The following is a 5,571-nucleotide window of genomic DNA, read 5'->3' as shown; positions in this document are numbered from 1 at the left end:
GAGAGAGAAAGAGAGGCAGGCTAAGAGCAGAGACAGACTGAGATGGGAGAAGGAAAAAGTCTAGTGATGGACACGTGGGGACTGAGGCGCAGACCAAAGGGGACGAGAGAAAAGAGAGCAAACTGCGGCGGCCCGCAGCTCGGGCTCCTCGAAGGCCCCAGGTGCAGGGCGCTGCTCTGGGATCCTCCCGCGCATCATCTCTTTCATTTCACACCCACACACCTGGGTCCTCATGGCCGTTCTCAGAGGGAAAGTGAGTGGGGAAGCAACTTGCCCAGACAGAAAAGGCTTCCTGGGAGAGAGGAGTGTTGGGTCAGGCGAGCAAGAACATTCCAGGGTAGAACTTCGAGGGAGTGTTCATGTAAGAAACATTCAAACCTGTAAAGACATTTTGCTGGGTGTGCCCAGCGCTGACCCTGACCTCCGCCCTGTCAGCTGTGGGTGGTGGCCATAACCATCTCACTGCCACGTGGGCTCTGTGTCCCCAGGACTTCTCTGACAGACTCTGTGGCCTGCTGTGCGCTCCCAAGATTAAGATGGGCCTTCCTGCCCCTCCTCCCCCTGGCCAGCTGTGGCCTTGCAGCTGCAGAGCCCCGGGTTCCCGAAGCCCAGCTGCCCGTCTGCAGTCTGCGGGGCACAGGAAGGCCACGTAGTAACCAGTGTATTTTTAGCTGCCCGAGCCCCTGTGCCTATTTTTTGCACTTAGCAGAGGCCTGGAAAGCTTGGCCGTGCTCAATGGGAGGTGGCAGTTGGCTCCTGACCCGCATGCCGCTCTGACAGCCCAGCCAAGTTGGCTCAGCTTCAGATGGAATAATTGCAGCAGTAAATTCTGGATTTCACAGGCTTCACCCAGGCAGTGGCGATCACCATTCAGGGGAGTTCATTTCCCCCCTCATGGGATTTGAAACCCTCCCATACCATCGTGCTCTGCGTCTGAAGAACGAACACAGAGTCCAGACTTGAGGAAAGAGAGTCAGAGGAAGAAGTGGAGACCCATCCTGGGGGTAAGAAACATTCAAACCTGTAAAGAATTTTTGTGAGTTTATTTGAGCCACACTGTCAACAATTGCCAGGAAGCAGAATCTCAACGTATGGAGGCAATGCTCCGGAAAATGGTGGTTTTTCACCTTGTTTTATGCATTACAATCAAAAGAGGCCAAGTAAGTGGGTTACATGAACTCCATTGGTGACAGATTAGGGTGGCGGGAGAAGGCAAAATGGGGAAGCCTCTGGGATTGGATAAGAAGTAAAATGATAGACACATACTTCTTTTTTCTTAGGCGGGTGCAGGATAGTTGACAGTCAACAATTAACAGGTAATAAGGGAGTCTGTGGTCTGTGCCCCTGGCGCCATCTGTTGTGCCCTGAGGGGTCCGGAAAAGGGAAGTTACAATAGGCTCAGTAAAGATCAACATTGATCTTTGTCAGGGAAGATACTGACCTAGGTCATGACTACCCACCATAAATTGCTTTTTAATTGAAAGGTTTTAATCTCAGAACGTCCTTTGTGGTTACTTTAGGTCTCTGAGTTGCAAGGCCGCCACGCAGGCCTTCCCTGAGTTAGGTTAGCATGTGGCCCTTTTCATCCATAGGAGCAGACACTTGGCACAGGGCATGCCCCTCCCCCTATCCCCCTAACCTCAAAGGGCAAAGCTGGGAACATCAGGACCCTTGGAGTCCTCCAGTAACTGTGCCAGCCCTTTGAAATCCGAGACACAAAATCCGCCTTTGAGTCCTTGAAAGGCTGGGAACAATTAGAGTGGCTCCCCCACCACTACAGAAAAGAAGGAAATGGAAAAAGGGAGATAGCGAGAGTCTTAATTAATAGTTTCTTGTGGTTTATTTCTGCTTTGATCACGAGGCTGATATTTCCATGGTCTATTACAAACTTCATTAAGTTTATTTGCCTGCCAGGCACCTGCCCTTTCTCCCGTCCCGTCCTGTCCTGTCAAAGATAAATGACTCCAGAGCCGCAGCCCATCCCTTCTGAGCATTGCCTGCAACCCCGAGCTGGCGAAGGGCACCTGCAGGGAAGCGTGGTGGGTGGAACCGGGGAAATCAACCAGGCAGATGACCCTTCCCAAGTCCGCCTTTTCCCACCAACACGGCAAAATTGCATTCAAAGCCGAGCAACCAATGAGAATCGTATCCCAAGAGCCTATGTTACACCCACGAGGTTTTCCTCATGTTGAAAGTGAGCCAGGCCGTGTGGGCTCAAGACTGTATCCAGGCCAGAGAGATGGTTGGGCGAGCAATCTCTCATGACAACCCTGGACTCTCTGTCTTGGGAGGGATGAGAAAGGTCACCTCCTGAAGCTGCCTGTCCGAAGCTCGAGTCCCTTTTGCACAAAAGATTGCTGAGACTACGCTTGAACTCCTGCAATGACGGGGAGCTCATTCCAGTCTCAGGCAGTTCTGACTGAGTCCAAAACTGGTTCCCTCTAACTTCAAACATGGTCCTAGGGCTCTCGATTGAGTCAATAAGTTAAAAAAGAGCGAACGAATATATCTTCCACACACCTCATCATGGATTTGAAGAGGGATTCTCTTCACTTGAGTCTTCAACTTCTTCACCAATCTTTATGTGATGCAAGTGATAGCTCTTTAATATGTCACTCCTAGAATGGACAGAACCCTCCGCGTGTGGCTGGGCCGGCACCAGGCGGAGCAGGACCAGCGCTGCCCTTGTTTTAGACCTGATGCTTCTAGTAGGGCACATGGGCACCTGGGTCAGCAGCATTCCCCTGTTCATGAGCCTTCTGACATGTACTCGTGGGCCAAAACTAATACCCGATAAGATGGGCTCTTTCCTGCTTATCAGACACAGGAACTAGCTGAATGCCATTGGTAGGGACAGTATCGTATGTTACAGAAACTGATAGCAGATGAACAAACCCAGTCCATTTAACCAGGGGACTGTGGCCCAGTCCACTGATGACTCTTTTCCAGTGGTTCTAAATTAATTAATCCATCAATTGATTATGGTTTAAGAGCACAATTTTAGGAGTGTGCTGAATCTGTTCATGCTGAAACCAGAATTAACAGGTAACTTGTTTGCCCTCGGGACAGTCACCCAAATAATAAGCCATTAAATGCACATTAACATATAATAATTGTGTAAAGAATAACTAAGCAATGAATTAACATTTAATGCAATTCATAGTCAATTAGATAGCAAGGCTTATTAAATGTCAATTAGCCATATTAGCTACTGACACCTAAGTGATTCAACATGCTAATGCTAATTAATTTCTTATTTCTACAAGCTTAATGACTTAACAAAAATGTGTTTACATACTTAGAGATTCTTAAAGTCACCAGACCGCCAGCCAGAGGAGTGGCTGTCTGTGTGGAGGTTTGGGGAAAGGGATTGGGGAGATTGATTAGTGTTTTATTTGGCGCCTCTCCTCAGTGTCCCTTTGACTGTATTCCTCTGGAAGACTTTTTTAGAGGGAAGAGTGTGTGCAAAGAGTGTTTTGGGAGGTGATTCCAGGGAATGCGGTGAGGGAATGGAGAGTGAGCCAGAGAAGGGCCGGAACCTATAAAACTGCTGCAATGGGCAGGTACCTGCTGGGGCAGCCAAAGCTCACTCTTCTGGGGACCCTCTGAGAGATCAGGGAAATGAAAGGAGTGTTGTCTCTCTGGGAACAAGAAAGCTGTTTGTTATAACGACTCCCATCTCAGGAGGCGGACTGTCCATTTGCTTCTGTCTGATGGTCTGTCTGTCGGACCTGACTGCTTTTGTGCCATCTAAGTTCAATATACATTCTCTTCGAGGGCACCCATTTATTCAGTCATTTAAATGTTTAAAGCCCGAGCTGCCGGGAGGCCAACAGAGTTCCAGCTTCAGGGACGCTGAACCAGGCCCCTCACACCACCAGGACTCTTCACCCCTGTTCTTTCATTCTCCTTCACCCCAGACTGGCTTTCTGCACATGCCAGAAACCCGGCCTCAAGCTCCCAGCTTCACATCTTTGCGCTCCAATCCACCAGGGCAAAATGGCTCGGAAGTGCTCTTTGGTCTGAGTCTGAAAGCCTAGAGGGGCGACTCAGGCCTTGCATGGTCAGGGGCCCACACCTGCACCAGTGGGAGGCGCCAGCAGTACCGTGGCCAGGCTCCTGGAGAAAAGCAGTGGGTGCTGGTCAGGCCACCACAGTGACGTCTGTGACACCCCCAGGCCCTGCAGCTGGAGCCGCCAAGATGAGCTGGCTGTTCTCCCTCTGCTCACATTGCTCACAGCCTAGGGTAGGGGAGAGAGCAGATAACCAGGGAGCTACAGGGCAGGGGCGTCTATGTCCACAAAAGAAACCAGAGGAAGCTCTCCAAGCACGGGAGGCTGAATATTATAGGGGGGAGGGATGGGACAAAAGTAATCCGGTGAGAGCCTGGTCCTCGGGGGCTGTCCAGGGCAGGCTGCCTGATGGAGCTGCCTCCTCCACCCAAGAGACACGTGAGAGCATGAGAGCGTGGCAGGCCACGCTGGGTAAGGGCATCCATTTGGTCTATGGAAGAGTCCAGTGCTCTAGTTCGTATGTTTTTGTAATTCTTGGCATTGAAAGAAATGCTGTCCAGAATAAGAAAAATTTTCAATGAGTGGATCCCTTTGGACTTGTGCAAATAAGTGGGCTTGTCCACTGAGACTCTATTGGTCTCATTATTCTTAGCTCTGCATAAGTTGTGGTGGCCAGTATCTTTTCAAATATGTTAAATCCTCACAGCAGTGCCTAGGATGTAGTATTTTTATTCCAAATTAACAGATAAGGACATCGCGATTCTGAGACTGAGTCAGTTGCCTAAGGTTTTAACCCAATCTGTGTGGGAGAGCCTGTCTTCAAATCCAGATTTGATTGATCTCAGAGCCCACATTCATTCATGCATTTGTTCATTCATTCATCCACTCAACAGAACTATGTAATGGGCACTGTGCCATGCTCTAGAGCTGTGGTTCTCAACCTTCCTAATGTCGCGATCCTTTAATAGAGTTCCTCATGTTGTGGTAACCCCCAATTTCATTGTTACCAATTGAACTTAATTAAAGCATAGTGATTAATCACAAAAACAATATGTAATTATATATGTTCTTTCCCATGGTCTTAGGCGACCCCTGTGAAAGGGTCGTTTGACCCCCAAAGGGGTCGCGACCCACAGGTTGAGAACCACTGCCCTAGAGAAACACAAGAGCATGACATTGTCTCCACCTTCAAGCACTACCGAGTAGCCCTGACCATGAGAAACATGCCAGGATAGAGGTAGACAAGGGTCCGTACGTGAACATGGGAAGGACACTGAGGCCAGGGGAGATGACACACAAGTTCTGATCTGAAGAATGAGAAAGCACCAAGCAGACAGAGGGGGTGTGGCCGGCATGGGCCTGGATGGGAAAGGAGCAGGTGGGCTGGTTGAGAGCGTGGAGAGAGAGGAAGGGTCAGACCATGGCAGGGGAGGATGTGAAGGTGAGCAGGGAATTGATTATAAAGGGCCTCAAAGGTCTTGGAAGGGTCGCTGTCTCTGCTCTGGATCCGGACCGAGAGATGTGGTTGGTTGGCAGGATATGGAAGGTGACACAGTGA

This window comes from Myotis davidii, unplaced genomic scaffold (assembly GCF_000327345.1).
Source record: "Myotis davidii unplaced genomic scaffold, ASM32734v1 scaffold217, whole genome shotgun sequence".
In the NCBI taxonomy this organism is placed as follows: domain Eukaryota; kingdom Metazoa; phylum Chordata; class Mammalia; order Chiroptera; family Vespertilionidae; genus Myotis; species Myotis davidii.
This window is presented reverse-complemented; position numbering follows the sequence as displayed.